This window comes from Cavia porcellus, unplaced genomic scaffold (assembly GCF_034190915.1).
Source record: "Cavia porcellus strain 051 isolate PalLab524CR breed Dunkin Hartley unplaced genomic scaffold, mCavPor4.1 scaffold_15, whole genome shotgun sequence".
NCBI classification, from domain to species: Eukaryota; Metazoa; Chordata; class Mammalia; order Rodentia; family Caviidae; genus Cavia; species Cavia porcellus.
In genome coordinates this window covers 51,463,196-51,480,869 of record NW_026947498.1, presented here as the reverse complement: position 1 = coordinate 51,480,869, position 17,674 = coordinate 51,463,196, and the positions used below count along the sequence as shown (strand labels likewise).

The 17,674-nt window shown below is 34.0% G+C and overlaps 1 non-coding gene across 1 annotated transcript; it reads left to right on the top strand.

Moving 5' to 3' along the window:
• Positions 1 to 17,229: 17,229 nt before the first annotated feature.
• On the top strand, positions 17,230 to 17,392 carry LOC111756669 (U1 spliceosomal RNA). Its single transcript, XR_002791091.1, has one exon. It is a non-coding gene; the product is annotated as a U1 spliceosomal RNA (small nuclear RNA).
• Positions 17,393 to 17,674: the final 282 nt, after the last annotated feature.

The window sequence follows — 17,674 nt, the reverse complement described above, 5'->3', positions numbered from 1 at the left end:
CATCAGATATAGTTGTCTTTTTCAACACTTAAAAAGCTGACCTTAAAAAATATTATTTTAATGTTTTTTTAATTACCAATGAAACAAAGTTTTCAGTTACTTGACACTCACTTGTATATCATTTTTTTGTAAATTGCTTCAGCTTTTTTGAATTTTTGAAGAGTTTAGCTTTTTAATTATGAGATCTGTATATATTGTATAAATCTTCAAAATTTTATTATATCCTTTATCATAGCATATGCAACCTGTTTTTAAAAATTAAGAAAAATTATTCAAAAGTTTTGCTGTTTTGTTTCATTGCTTAATTTTGTTAAGAAGATATTTTTAAAATTTGTGTAATAAATAATTTCAACCTTATTTTAAATACTGAATTATGTATCACAATAATATGTCAGTGATTGTTTTCTTCTCTTGAATTTTCTATTGTTTAATCTTAATTATTTAATGGACTTTTAAAGAAATTTTGAGACTAGTTCAACATTTCTTTGGTAAATTTTTCTTGTTTTTCTCAACAGTGACTATGGTCTTCAAATGCCACCGTGAGTGTATCTTGAGTTTCTTTATATACTTGGCTCTGTTTCTTGTTTTATGTTAAGTTTTTCATTCAGTCATTCATTCAATAAAATTTATTGGTTATTATTATATACTAGCACTATGTTAGAGTAATGGTGTTAATAGTGCAAAGTTTTTTAAAAGAATTCCTCACTTGACCCTTGCTTGACCTACCCTGTTCCAGTATATCTGAGTTTAATGAATTCAGATGATTTTAAAGATTTTATTTTTGACAAGAAATAGTGCAAAAGTGGAGGTGAAAGGGATAATGAGAAATGGGGAGAGGATTTATGTAAAAAATCAAAAGTTCTGAGTGGGGGCAAAGGTAAATAAAACAATAATTGCACTCTAAATCCTTTATAGACTCTGAAAATAATCTATATTCTGTTAGACATAAGATTTATGCTGTGATATTTTTAAAAAAATTATTCTTTCAGAGTTGCATTAATTCATTTATGAGAGGAAGAATGAGACTACATATATAACAAATTTTAGTCTAATAAAATTAAATTATTTAAAAGGAAGTTCTGTATCCATAGAGTTCAGCAAGTAATAATTGAGAACTAATAAATAACAAATATGGAGCTCTAGGTGAAGCACAAAAAGCATGTTAATGGTTTTGTTAAAGCCCATACAGCAATGGGCAGACGGTTTAGAGAAGATCACAGGTGAATTGCTTCTTCACGATTTAGTGTGTGTTCTTTAGACAGTGACATGAAGAATATCACGGAAGTTTGAAGGTTTCTTCTAGTGGAGTTCTGAGGAGTAAATGTCACAAAAGAATTTGAACAAATGTTCAGGAATGCTAATATGTTATATACTGTGCTTAAGGTAGTGCCAAGTTGCCTGGTACATCTAGACAGTTCTGTTGGGTAAATGGTGGAAGAAAGGACAAAAATTATAGGCTTTATCCATGTTGCTGAGTACCATATGTGGAAGACTCTGTTGACTATCTATATAATACCCATTTCAACTTGTTTTCCTACAAGTGGAGCCCAGTTATGTCCATAGAAGGAGAGTCTCAAGAAAATGTGCATTTTCAAACCTTCTGAGGATGACCGTGTTGCACAATATTTCTTATGTCTTATGTGTTTGAGGTAGTATTTATCTCTACCTGTTCTAAGAAAAGTACTGTTTTAGCGACTGGATATACAGAAATAAAAAAACTCAGACATAATGTAGATAAACTGAATTCTGAATTCCACTGGGGGAAGAGGTAGAGACTCAAAATACTAATGCATACACACACGTATACTCTATGTAGTTTGATATATGGACACAAAGAATGTTGCAAAATGTCTACGAAGAGACATGTTTTTACTTTCTAATAAGGTGGTCAGGAAGAGCCTCATTGAAAAGATGCTGTTATACCGGAAACTCAGAGTTGAGAAACCACTTCCTTTTTTTTAAGAGGAAAAAAACTCACCGAAAAATAAAAAAGTAAGCAAACAAAAATGAAAACAATAAAAACTCAAACAAAGCAAAGAAAAAATAGCAATAAAGGGTTTCAAAATGACATGACAGGAATTTAACAATGGTTATTATATTGCATATTGTTATCTTCAGACCAGTTGCTCAGATTGCCAGATATAGGCATGCAAGACTGATCAAAAAATATGAGCACTGACTGTTCATTTCCATAAACAAATAGAATTGGTGGTTCAAATATCTTTGCTAGAATTTTAGGCAAAAGAAACAGGACATAGCAATATTTTGAGCTGGGCATGTGCAAAAATAATGCAGTACACTATGAAGTCAGAGAAGAATTATTAGAAGCACCCATGTTCGAGAATCCTCCAGATATTTTACTCTGTGAGAGTGGAAGTTTCTAGAAATTTTGAACAGACCAACATGTGTTCTTAGAAAGTGGAATAGAGAACATTTGGAGATTAGATGGTTTCTTCTAGGTAGAGATTTGGAGAGTGAATTTCAGAAAAGAATTTGAGCAAATGTTCAAAAACAAAGGTTATATATTATGATTTTGTGTATCATGCCTCAGTTTAACCTTTAACAGAATCTTTCTGGATGTTGTTAAAGGTTGATGACAGGGAAGAAATTTGTAAGGATACTTGATCCAGGTGAGACGTGACAGTGACTCAGAACAAGCCAGTTGTAGGAAGGTGGAGAGAAGTGGCCAGGGTCTGCACATTCTGCATTCTGAAAACAGAGGATTTCCTGAAGTCCTGCATCTCTAGTACAAGAAAATCAAAAGTAGAAAAAATCATAGGAATTTTTCCAGATAAGATGTTATGGCTATTAATTGAGTAGCTGAGATGAAAAAGATTTTGGAGGAACAGAGTTTTTGTTGTTCTTGTTACTATTATTTCTGATCCTTTTTCATCCTTAGTTATAGATATCAGGGATTTGCTTTGGGACTTGTAAAACTGGAGCAGATTGTCAGGTGTTCATGCAAAATTGTCGGCGACATTTAGCTTTATGTGGGTAAGAAACCTCGACAGGAGATGTGTTTATTTTTTGCTGTCACAGAAGACAGTTTTAAGGCATTGAGGCTGGACAATGCTGTGAGAAGATCGGATGCAGAGTAGGCAGAAGTACACAAAGCTGAGTCCTGGGGCTTTCCCATGTCCAGGAGAGGAAAGATTGCAAAGATTTTAGAAGGACCGGCTAGAACGGTAGGAAAAGAACCAACAGAAGGGAATATTCTGGATGTCAGGTGAAGCCCTTTAAAGAGAATGAAGAGACTGTTTCAAGTCCTCACTTGTACTGCAGAAAAGAAAAGAATCAAAAGTTTCTGTTGTATTTGGTGATATGGAGATTATTTGCAAGTTTCCAGGAAGCATTTTGTTGAAGTGATGGGAATTAAAACCTGATTTAATTATAAGAAAATGATTCAGAAGTATTGAAAACAGTTATGATACATAAATCCCTCTCTGAAGGAATTGTCATATGAAAATAAAGATAGATATAGACTGGAGTTTTAAAATCTAGCAGAAATGACAGAATGTTTATTTGTTTGGTAGAAATAATCAGAAACAAGGACCCATATTCTCTGATGGATGGGCTAGAATAAAATCTGTGCAAAAAATAAAAGTTTTGGCAAAATATCCAGTCTTAAGACTGATGGGTGAGTAAGTATGTATTGATGGGGACATATAAAACTTTTCTATTGCTTGCTTCAGGTCTTTTAGTGAAAGATGAAACAAGGTTGTCAGCTACAAAACATGGTATGATAGCAAGGTAGCTTAAATCAATGCTACGTGAAATCTTCTTTTTGGGCATGGAGAAAGAAGTAATTCTGAGTAACATAAAGCATCCTGTCCATTGTTCCTGCACAAATCATAAATGTACTGATGAAGACAGTATCAGTCTTGCAATCCTGGTGTGAAAACTGTGATGCCAAAGCTTCACATGAGTTAGTAGAAAGAATCTTTTATGCCTTTTCCATTTTGGAACCATTCTGTATGTCCTTCCTTTTTTTTTCAGATTTTAAGGTATATGTATGAGTCAGATTTGTGTTATTATACTTATGCCCTTGATAGAGACATGAAAATCTATTCTGCTCACAGTTCTAGAGGTTCCATCCAAGATCCTGTAGCCCTATACTGGCTGTCTAGTTTCTGTGCCAAAGGGCAATAGTGTGGAGTGTAAATTACTCACACCAATAACCAGGAAGCAGAAGAAGACAGAGACTGAGGCCCCATAATCTTCTTTAGATCACAGCCACAGTGACTTATGGTATTCCTTAGGTCTTGCCTCTTATGGGTCCACAGCACCTCCTGACAATATCAGTTGGGGACCCACACTTTAACACATGACCCTTAGAGGGACATATTCAAACTGTACAAGTGTGGGGGAAAAATAAATCTGTTTGGCTGATTCATGGTAGCCAAGTCTCTGTTACACGTGCTTTTGAAGTTTATCCCAACACGAACCTTAGATTTAGAATTAATTTGTTGGATAAAGGAGAGAGTCACTGAAGTTTTTGTAAAGAATCATGGCATGACCAGTAGTGACATCTAGATGATGTCTCTGGGGTGGCTGATGGATTTTTCCAGAGTAGAGCATAGCATCAATATCAGCATCTATATTATATAGCATATTAGTTATCTGATATAAAATCTATTGCTATTTGTGGCCAATAGGAGAGTTAGTCAACCAAAACTCATTAAAATATAGTTACCTACAGTAGTTTTCTGTTTTGAAATTATTGGGTGAATGCAGTGGTTTCAGGAATTGCCTGAAAACAAATAGTTATTACTCAAACTTGTAGAAGTGAACTTTAATTTTCCACTATGAATACTATGTGTCCTGTCAGTGTATACAGAGAGGCAATGTCAGACTGAAGACTGTGTTTCAAAATATGATAAAAATTCTGTTTTATTACCAAAAGCCTAGAACTCATTTTGAGTTCTTTAACATGCAAGTCTTTTAAATAACTTCTGGTTATATTAACCAAGATAGATTTTAAAATTTGGAATTGTTATGGTTACATAAAGGTTGTCAAGTAATAATGTTTTCATTAAGTTCATTAAAATTCTGTCAGATATTTTTCAACTCAGATTCACACTAGCATAGATAGATGTCATGCTGCTGTGGGGATACTTGAAAGGCTGAGGCATCACGATCGTATTCCCACCCCATCAATTTGTTTCATGGCAGTAAATTAAAAATACTCTTTTGTTTAAACCAAACTCCCATTTATTAGATAATAAACTGAAAGCAAGTATACATTTAAAGATGCTTTAAAGGGACTTTTAAAACTGGAGATCTCTAAGGCTAGACACTTATAGGGCTTTCTTACTGCATTGATTCATCTGCTCATGTTTATTGATCTCTTATTTTGTGAAGGGCATTGTAGGAGGTAGAGACAATCAATCATCAGTCAAGAAAGACAGGCTTTGATAACAAACAACAAATCTATATGAGAAAGAGGAAGATAACTGAATTTACTGAGTACATACCAAGCCCCAAACATTGTGGGCCACACCTCTGACAGAGAGATAACACAAGCTATGCTTCGTGGTTCCATTGCTTAGTGCAGGGCCATGTAGCTGGCATACCAGTCATAACTGAATGCCTCTTTGGTTAAAAATAGGTGGGAAGATTTAAAAATGAATATAAAGTAGATACGTTCTGGCTGAACAGTCAAGTAAACTATATTTGTGATCTATTTATGCATATATTTTGAATATAGCACCTGGAAATATCAGTAAGATGAAATCTCATTCTTGATTTTTACCTTGAGCTTTATGCAATGAACATTTAAGAAATTATTAGCATTAAGTGAAAACTGGATGTCAGATATAAGTGGCAAAGAGATTTTTGCTTAATTTAAGTCAGAATAATTACTACAAGATAAATAATGTAAATTTGTTGTGTTTTAATCTAGAGGTTGATGACAGTTTGTGGGCTTTTCTAGCTTAATTAATGCCATTTTATTCAACTTCTTTTTTCTTGATGTAAGGATTTCTCTATTTTGTAGCATTTTTCCTTCAGATAGTTGTACAAAAGTTTGATGAAAAGTAATGCTAAAATTAATAACTAAAATGAGATTTTTTGAGGTTATCATGGTCTAAGACATAGATATATAACATGTAAGAATTATAATAATAATTATTATTATACATCATATTTTTTTTCAATTTCTCAATTTCTGGGTTGCATTTTAGAAGGCATAGTGTCCCATAATGCATACTAAGAGTGAAATCCACTTAAATGATAATATTGAATTTCTTAGCCTGGGATGATAGATGATTTTAACATGTTACCTTTACTTCTAGTACTTCTAATGCTTTAATCAATAAGAATAGTACTAATTTTATAAAAATAAATATTTCTAAACTTTTAAAGTTTATTATTTATTTTAAAGAGGAAAAACATAAAAATAATAATAAAAGTTTCAAAACAGGTTAGAGGACAGTTATAATAATACATTTTAAAATCATTCTTGAAAAAAACTACGCACATAAATACACATAAACAGCTGTTAAACTCATCTGAATAATAAGCATAAATATTTCAAGCAATATTCAATTTTCAATTTAAAAAATAGTATTAATGCACCAGGGATTCTATATGAGGTATTTATTTTTTTATTATTATTCACTTATTTGTTTTTGCGTCAGGGTGTCACTCTGTATTCCATATTGGCCTTGAGCTTATTATGTCACTATGTAGCCAAGGATGGTTTTGAACTCATGATTGTCCTGCCTCAGCTTCCAGGTTATTGGGATTATAGGAGTGGAGAACCATGCCCATTTTAATCGCTGTTTTCATGCTCACTGAACTGCACGATCTTGCAGAAGTTTCTCCTTCGTGAAATAAATTTCAGATTATGACCTGGAATATAGCGAGTAAATTTTTTTTAAAAAGACAGATATTTTTCAGGAAACTTTCCTAACCAATTTCAGGGTTGAGGGAAGAGAAAGACCCCCAAACAAATCTTAGGGAACATCATTTTCAGGAGAATAGATCAGACTTCCCTCTAGCTCAAAAATCTGAGTGATTTGCAAGACACAAAAGTCCCTAAGCATTATCTTTCTTGTCTTTAAGCATTTATTGCTCACATTTTATACCAAGAATGACTGTTAGGTGGCTAAGGAGCTAAACATCTTAATAAAAAGTTTTCAATTTGTATTTTCTTTACATTTACCTTTGAAAAATAATTTGAAATGAATCTAGTTTCTATTTTTTAGGGGAAGATTAAAAATGGCAGAATAAGGCCAGCAGCTAAATATTGCCTTTCTGGGAACTGAAATTGAGACTTACAGAAATCCATAATTTGAGGAAGACAAAAAAAAAAAGTATCTCTGAGAATTTAGGATAAAACTGAAAGGACAGTGAATCTACAGAGAAGTTGGAGAAACAGAGACAAAGATGAAGCAGTCAGGATAGCTAATCCCAGCTTCTGGGGAAGGATTCTGCCTGTGCTATCACAGGTAAACCAAGAAAGGTCTTGGAGCTCTCAGGAAAAATGACTGATGGGCTGGCACTTCTGGCACTAGGAAAAACCCACAGTTATTATAAACTGAAAAAAAAAAAAAAAAGCCTGGAGTTTTACTCCAAAAAGAGACTCCTTTTGCATGACTCCTTTTGCTAGAGTTAGAAAGAGCCCCACTGCAGTGCCAATCGTATTTGAGTGTGTTTATTTCCAGTTTTGGGAAAGGTGGTTTAAAACTGAACTACAGCACTACTTTAGAAGCCTTCACTTCCTGAGGTCATCCTATCATGGTAACTGAGTGGACAATGGCTATAAGAGAGTGCTGTAGTCAGGGATTGTGAGGAGAACAATTAGAATCAGGACATGGAGTTTATAATGTTTTATAATGGTCACCCAGAGTTAACAGAAGATTCAGGAAATCTATCCACAACACTAAAGACATAGAATATTTAGCCAAGGGCTTGACTCTCACAGCAATATCCCACATGAGTCCAGATGAAAACCCAGAGCTCATGACATTGCCTCCTGTGAGTCAACTAGAATTCTAGAGCCAGGTCTAGACTCACGCCCGACTCTTTTATGGATCTGTACTGGGAAGGCCCGAAGGTCAGTGGTGGAAACTAGAAAGTTTGTGCCAAAGGGGTGAAGGAGCTGTGCTGGCAGGTTGAGGGTTCTAGACTGGAGCCAAGAAGTCACACTCACAACAAAGACCAGGGCTGTCCTGAAGGGCACCACAGTCATCCTCAGAGACATGGAGGCCCCAAGCTCCTCTGATGACAAGCACAGTTGAGTACATGCCAGGAAGCCAGTGTGAAGAGTTCATCCTGGAGACCAAGTGGCACAGGTCTTCCTCTCTGCAGCCAAGAAGCAATGCTCCTTGTGAGGACCAGAGCTTCTCCAGGAGATCCAAAGGCTCAAACAGCAACTCTTGGAAAACCCACGGTGCCACAGTGCCTCAACGCATCAACACACAACTTCTCCTTCTCCATGTCTCCATTTATGATGGCAACTTTCCTTAGGTGGGACATCCACACTCAGAACCAGGCTGATGTAATCCAGCTGGCATTAAGTTGCTCAACAGGTTTTAATCCATAACAGAGAGAGTTACAGAGAAAGTGTTAAAGGAGAAATTTAGCTGTCAATCTGATAGATTTAGATGTGCTGAGTTCATGTGCCCGAAATCAAAGGATGAATAGACAATGGAGCTTTAAGAGTAGGGAAGGTTTATCTAGAATTAGCTTCTGAGAGACAGGAGGGGTCGGTCCTGAGTGGGTTGCCATCAAGCACTTTATCAGGGCTAATTTAAATAGCAAAGTCACAATGTGGGCACAGCATGGGTCAAATTATGATAAACTTATAGGATTACACTAGGAAAATGGGTCACGTAGTAAGAGCTCATGGGAAGAACAGCAAATTTTTGGGAAAGGATGAGTCCAGCCATTCTGGCCACCCACCTGGTTGACTGATCCATAGCTGGACTTCCTAGACCATTAGACGTTAATTGCAGTAAAATTCCAATTTACTGTTTAACCCTTAGGGAGTCATGTAGAAGTGGCCATCACATATTTATCTTGAGACCTGGTCTTCTCAGATGTACCTCTAGCCACAATTCTGATATCTTTATTTTTGATTGACTTCCTTGAAAGCCCAGTCCTTCTCTGACAATGTATTAATTTTTATCTAACTTAGCTGCTTATAATAAAAGAGTGAGCTAGATGTGGGTCTCCTAAAAATTTAAGCTCAAGCCAGGAAGGACATGGGAATGCTGCCTGTATACTTGAGAAGCCAGACTACAGGTCAGTAGCTTTAGGAGGGGGCTCCGGAAGTGCTGGCCTTAAATCCAGTGGATGGCTTGACACATCCTCCTCACTGCCTACATTCATTCAGCTCAGAGTTCAGTGGTCTGTTTGCTTTCGCTGTCTACTACATGATCACGGATAAGCCTTGGTCTGGAAGTTGCCATAGCCTGGGGTGTGTGGACAGAGGGTGCTCTGGAGTAGAGTAGGGAACGTCATAAACCAATAGGCTATAAAGCTAAGTGATGAAGGCCCTGCCTGGTGGAGTACAGAGAAACACAGAAACTGAGAGTAGTTAGAGCACAGTCCTAGGGCAGAACCCATTGACCAATCACAACCAGCAGGAAAGGCTTCAAAACCGATCATTCATGCACAAAAAGGTGAGTATGGAAAAACAAGCAAGCAAACAAATAAACCCCAAAACCTCGGGCCATGTAGTGACTCACTATCCCTCCCAATATCTGATGAGATTCCAAACCCTAAAAATGAACCATTCATTCAAAAACATGGAGGAAAGTTCTTTACTCATTTGTCTTTTTTTTTCCTTTGGAGGATTTCTTTTTTTCTCAATTTTATTTTTTTCCTTTGTTTTGCTGTGGTTTTCTTTGTTTTTTTTTTATTCTGTTACTTTTATCTAATTCTATAATTTTCTTTTATTACTCCTTAATAGGATCTGTTATTTCACTTTTCTCACCCCTTCTTATCTTCCTTTTGTTTTTCAAATTTAACTCTCTCATTTTTCCCCAACTCACCTGTCCATCTTGACTAGTATTACTATTGAGCTTTATTTTCACTCTTTCGATATTTAGTTGATTTTGTTAATAGGAGTATAGTTGTTTCATTAGGTAGAGACTTACTATACATCTATGTATGATTTGTCTTTGAATCTGTATTGTAATTACAGATCTCTTTTCTGTTGGTAAGGGCAGTACAATGGGAATATTTATTGGTTTTCATGGTAAGTTAATATCCAGTTTATTTTTGATTATACTATTATTGCTGACATTACTGTTATTACTAGAGTGGTACAGTTGTTGCTATTAATTGGATTTTAATATATGGCAATATTTGATTTGTCTTTGTATCAGTAACAATACTATAGATCATTTCTAGAAAATTGATTGTTTTGCCAATTACACTGAACCCTTCTGTTCCCCAATTAAATAATGTGTTGAGATCCTGGGACAAAAGTAAAGGCATGTAGACAGCCATATTCAAAATGCTTTACTGGGAAAAAGACAGTAATTAATGTGATTTCCACACGAGCAGCAGTATCTGTCCACTGTATTCAACTCACAGCCTTCAGAATACACAAAAAGAAAAGAAACATCAGAATGCAAGGCAACAAAATGCTCACAAGAGTCTCCAGTTTCCCAAAATCTGATCCATGAAGCATTATCAAAATAAGAAAAGAGGAGACACACACACACACACACACACACACACACACACAAAACCCAATAAGGTGCTCAGTGAGCTCGTGGGTGATACACCTAAATAGATAATGGAATTAATAAAAAATTAAATTTCTTTAGGTATTATATTAAAAAGCAGGCTAAGTTAAGCAAAATGATACAAAACAAGAACGACTAGTTTAGCAAAGATTACATTCTATGAAAAGATAACAAGCAGAAATCTAAAAAATAAAAAATTCTGTTGTACAGATGCATAGCAAAAGTAACCAATATGGGTTGAGAGCTTTAGAACCAGAAGATAGGAATGACACAGGTGATAGGTGATACTGTAAAACACAGTGGAAGTGATTCCAATAGTTAGTAGATGATTCAAGAAAACTCATCTAAGGTTAATTGGGATTAGTGAAAAATCAGAAGACAGCACTAATGACATGAAAAAGGGGTTTGCAGAAATTACAGCAGAAAGATTTCCAAGTATGAGGAAAGAATATAGCACACAGATGAGTGAGACATATAGAAACTTAGATAGCCAAAAAAGAAAACAACGTCTCCATAACGCATCATAGTCAAAATCCAAGATATCTAACATAAGTACTGATTCTTAAAAGCTGTTAGAAAAAAGCAACAAATCACTTATAAGGGCAAACTGATTAGAATTATAACAGACTTCTCAATAGAAACTTTGAAGACCAAAAGGTTTTGGAATGAAGTGCTTCAAGCCATAAAAGAAAGCCAATTAAATTGTATCAAATTGAAAAGTTTTTGCACCATAAAGGAAACTACCAATGAGACTGACAAGACAAACACTGAATGGAAAAAATTACCAAATATACTTCAGACAGAAAACTAATATATAAAATATGCAAAGAACTAAAAAAAATTAGAGCCCCCTAAATGAAAGATTCAGTCAAAAAATACTCGAGTTAAATGAATAGGATAAATACAAATGGCCAATAAACATGTGGAAAAACAAGCACATGGAAAGATTATTATAATTTTTTTGTACTGGGGATCAGACTCACGACCTCATGCTTGTCAGGTAGGTGCTTATACCACTGAGCTGAATCCCGAGTCCATGGAAAGGTGTTTAATACTTCTGCTCATTAAAGAAATGTAAATTATAGAAACATGGAGGTTCCATGTTACCCAGAAAGAATGTGTACTAACAAGGAGGGGGGTAATAAAGAATTAAATTGTGTCATCCCATGTACCAAATACACAAAATGTAAGTAGTCATTATATACTACAAATATGTACTAAATAATTACTTTATATATTACAAATATGTAATAAATAAATTAAAAATAATAGAAATAAGCAGCACATTACCACAAAAATAGACATCTTAGTGTTGGCATAAAAAGGTTTTCCAATTCTACAATTCTAATTAATATCATTTTTTCAATATACTTAAAGTTTTCAAAAAATATTTTGTGTTTTACCTGATGAAATAAAAGAACAACAAGTAGTAACAATTGCTGGCTAAGCTGTGAGGAAGAGGAACTATTTTACATTGTTGGTGAAAATGTTGACCAATACAACCACTATACAGAGATTCCCAAAAAACTTAAACTAGAAATTTCATTCAATCCAGTTCTTCCACTCCTAGATATCTTTCCCAAGGATATCATAGTACAGTGACTTACATATACCCCTACTGGTATATATATAACAGCATCACTCATAATAGTTAAATCTTGGAAGCAGCCTATATGTCCATTAACAGATGAATGGATAAAGAAAACGTGATATTTTTACATAACAACACACTATTCTGAAATAAAGGATAAATTTGAGTCATAAGTAAGAAAATAGATGCACACCAGAACCATAATGTTAAGTGAAATAAATTAGACACATGAACTTAAATATCAGTCACATGGGTTCTCTGATATGAGAAACCAAAATTCAAGTAGATTAAAAAACAAAATAAATGACAGATGATAAGAAATAAAGAAAGAGATCATTAGCACATGGGAAGGGAAAGGAGTTAGACAGAGAGCAAAGGAAGGGAAAAGAAAGAGAAAGTAAAAAGGGTTACAATGTGTTATGTACATGTACAAACTCCCCATGATAAATGTAGACAGTGTATACTGCAGACACATGCTAATAAATATAAAAATCAAAAGAAAAATTTTAGTGTAAACTAGGCATGGTTGTACATGTCTGTATTTCTTGCACTTTGCATGGTTGAGCAGGAAGACTCAATATTCAAGCCCTGCCTAGGTAACTTAGCAGTTTAGCTCATCTGGGTTTGTAGCTCAGTGTGAAGATCCTGAGTTCAATCTCCAGTACCATCACACCCGCTACACACACAGACACACACACACGCACACACACACATGAGACACAGACACACACACAGACACACACACACACAATAGCAAGTCTTCAGTGTAGTGCATGTTTTTTGGAAGAGAAAGATTTATTATATATAAATTTATATAGAATGAATTTATATTTATTCTATATAAATTTATATCATGAATTAGCTGTTCATCTTAAAATCTGCAGTGGGTCATTATTTCTATGAGTTCCTGAATTTTTATATTTACAGATTTATATTTTAAACATGATATTGATTATACATGTATTTGTATGCCTATGTAGATGGATTTTAATTAAAATACTCCACACCACTTGTTTTCAGACAGAGTGAGAAGCATGGAAAGGAATCAGTCTCTAATGATATGGAAATCTGAGAGAGATTTTTTTCATTTTAAATTACCTTACAGATATACAGTCTACAACACATTGATTTCTTGGTTTTTTAAATAGAGTCTTGACATGTAAGAGGGCAAGACAGCAAATTGATTAATATTACTTGAGTTTATTTTCTATTTTTGCAGGACTATAAATTTCTTAGTGACAGTTTTAAAGTAGAAACATATTAATTCTTTTTCATAGATTTCTATGTTTACAAATTAGTTGTCTGACACCTTGCTCACAGAATATGTGTTTTCCTTCCCCAGTGGACACAAAACTTTTCAAAATGACATACTCTGAATTCTTATATCTAAAAAAAGCAAGATCTAAAACATTGTCTATATACTGTTCTCACATTTGGTAAATTTATATTTGTAAATAAAATTTAGACAGGTATTTTAATTGGTAAACATGATCTCATTAAAAACAACCTATTGATACCATTTTCACAATATTGCTGGAAAGATAAAAAAGTTTTGAATTTTCTTTTTGTCTCCACTTTTTTTTCTGTGAAATACATTGTTATAACTTTATGTTTCCAAATTTTTGTACTTATTCGAAGAAAATCTGTATGATTTACAGATAGTGGTCAAAAAGTGTTCAGAAGTTAAAAAATCCAAGATTACTAGAATTATGTTAAAACTTATTAAGTTTACTGCAAGTCTATTAACTTAAATACTGCACACACTTACATTCAAGTGACTTTGGTTTTTCTAGTTAATCTTGCTCAGTCAACTTAGCCGAAGAATCCAGACATTCAAGTTGAATATGAGGCCTTTGAGAAAATATTATATATTATCTGATTAAATATTTTTGTACTTGAGTAAAGTGTCGCTGGTCCTTATAGGTTCGCCATAGAGGAAATGGGGACCTCAACTTCCCCTAACATCCTGATGGGTAAGTTTACAGCTTTCATCACTGAAAAGTACTTTAGATGAATCAATGGGAGGAATAGCCACATTTATTATGCAGAATTGACTCAGGATGTTTATGTTGTTTTGGGGTTGGAAGTGTGTAGAATTTGTTAATTAATAGTATTGGAAAAAAAGAACAGTCTCAATTTACAATAGACTGAGGAGCCCAATTTACAGACTTATTGTAGTTTGAATACTTTTAGGAATTTAGGCATGAGTAGCCTGGAATTTGGAAGAATAAAAATATGTAACTCATTTAAAGATTATGGTACATTTATAAGAATTTACAATAATGAATATATATATATATATATATATATATATATATATATATATTATTTTCCAGTTTAAAGAAATACATACTGCAAAGGAAATTATAAAAATGGAGGTAGCCATCAAAGAGCTAATATTTTGAGATAAAAAAACATTGTAAAAAGAGACTACAGACAATGTATAATTATATGATAAACACAGGGGAATACATTACTAGAATAAATACTAAGGAAAATTTTGGTGCAAATGTGTATTGCATTTTGAAGAAAAATATGGACTCAAGTCAATTTGTTTATGTTTCAAAAACAGGCTTCATTACTTACGAACTGTGTTTTAAATCACCACTCCCTGTGTCTCATTTTTCCATTTGAAAAATGAGCATGACGATCGTGGGACAGAAACTGATAGGCTTGTTAGGTGGATGCAATGTGTATTGTGAATGATTGAGGCCTTGGTTATGTGATTATATGTATATATGCCATGAATATATGATTACGTACATAGATGTGATTGCATACGTAATTGCATGGATAATTATGCATAGATATATATGCGTTGGTAAGGGTATGTTTGTGGTTATGATAGATTATTGCATCAATGCATGGTATTGTGACTCAGTATGCTTATGCATCTGTGTATATACAATATGTATCTTTTTGTATGTGATATGTGTGTATATGTATGCAAGAATAATAGTATGCATGAAATCCTTACAGTAAAGTTACAAAAAAAGAAGGCAAAGAAGTACTAAGTAATACCTCAGAGAGAGATCAATGTTAGTGTCAGATATAAGCAATTCATAAAGTCTTGAATTAGAAAAGATTGAAGATCTCTCAAAATTTTTTTGATTCTAGGTTCTTTGCCCCTGCTTTTCTACTGTAATTATAAACTTCAGAGGATTTATTCTATTTTTCAAGCATTTTTCTATGGGTCCATATGCTCATGTTATTAAAACATTTGAGTAAAATGGACCTTTGGGAAAGCCTTTAGAACTTTCCAGAAGTGCTTCAGAATTCTATTTTTTCTTCTTATTTTGCATTAATACTTAACTGATTCTAGGAACATATGAGTTGATTGTGCTGGCTTGTGAGATTTAACATTATCTTGGGATAGCATTATTAACTGTTTTTACTAGAAGAAATTATATCGCTCGGAAAATGGTAAATATACATGGTAAACATGCCAAGAATGATGTACTATTTTAACAATCTTTGCTTCTAACTTTGCGTATTACATATGATCTAGATTGCAGGTGCAGAAATAGGTTCTGTCAACATGTAAAAGGGCACCCAGTTATGCCTCTAGGTCACAAGTTGCTCTTATCTTGCTATAACGCAAATGAAAAGATAAACGCTCTGTACTGTAGAAGCTCCATAAAAGGATTAAACTGAATTCAACAGTTCTATTTACAAAGATAATCACCTAGGACAAGTTAATACAATGACAAAAAATTATGTTTGCTGTTAAAATTTCTAAAATATATTATATTTATCGACCAATTAGCTTACATGCTAGTCAATCATACACTATGTTATGCTTTTAGTTTTTTCATTGAAGACAAGATCTGTGATTTGAAAGACATCTTTCTTTTCTGATGTTTATGCCATTTCTGAAAATCCTATAATCTCCAAATCATCCTCATAAAATTTGGCAGGTCGTAAGCAGAAGCATTTTCATGTTATGGCTAGAAGCAGTGAAGATTTTTGAACTGCAGTCTTTTGCACAAAATTTGTAGTGAATCTTGTGGACTTCTGCTGAATGTTATTGGAAAATTGAATTACTAAGTTAAAATGAAGTATGAGAAAATGGTTCAATCTGGTTTATGTAGTGTAGTTTGTGACAAATATTACTTTCATAGTCCTTCACAACTTTTCTCAAACATGGAGAGCTACTGCTGAGGCATTTCAGGTTCTGCTGATCACTATTCAAATATATTTTTCTCTATATTTAATCTCCATATACAAAGCAAAACATACTTCCTGGGATTGGGCAGAGATTTCACAATGGAAGAAAAATTCTGTGTCACTAGTATTCTAGGAAGCTGAGGCAGGAAAACCACAAGTTACAGCCCAGCATGGGCAGCTTACCGTCTTAAGGAGACCCCATCTCGAAGTAAATAATTGGGAAAAAGCCTGAGGATGTAGCTCAGTGTGAAGTCCCTAGGTTCAATACCCAGTGCCACAAATGTTAAGTATCTTAATATTAAGTAAAATGAAGATTAATTAATGATTTCTCTTGTGTGAGAAGCCTAGAACAAAATAAAGAAGACAGGATAGGAAACAGGAAAGTAAAGTTTTGGAAGAGAAGCTTTTATGGAGAAGGGGAAGAGAGGGTTAGTTAGGAGGTGAGAAAGAGAATGAAAAATGATGAAGATGATATATATGAGTATATATAAGTATATGAATCAATTCACAAAACAAACATAATTAGTATGTACTGCAAACATATACTAACTAGAAAATCTAAAGCATTGTTTAAAAGTTTAAAATAAGTAGCAAATATAAAAAAACATAACCTGTTACACATTTCCCATTTGTTAATTACTATAGAGCTTTTAATATAGGTGATATTTTAATGTAATTATTCATTATAAACCATTACATTCTAGTTGCTTTTTGTTTTATAAATCATTTTTTATAAACTATTTTTTAAAAATGATGATGATGATGATGATACTTACCTGGCAGGGGAGACACCAGGAACATGAAGGTGGTTTCCCCGGGGCAAGGCTTATCCATTGTATGATGGATGTGCTGACCCCTGTGATTTCCCAAATGTGGGAAACTTGACTGCATAATTTATGGTAGTGGAAGATTGTGTTTGCCCTCTCTCCTATTAAAAAAAAGAAAAAAAATGATGGCATCATTGGCAGATTAGATTTTAGCAAGTGTAAAATGTAATTTAAGACTTTGTACAGCATTTGAGAGGCTGAGACGGGAGGATTGCCATGAGTTTAAGGCCAGCCTGGGTTAAATACTGGATTCAAGACCAGCTTAGTGAGATCTTTTCTCGAAAACAAAGCAAAACCAAAAGCCAAACAAACAACAGAAAGAAGACTTTGGAATAAACCAGAGGATGACTGGATCCTCTCGCTGAAATACCACCTCTCTGTTATCA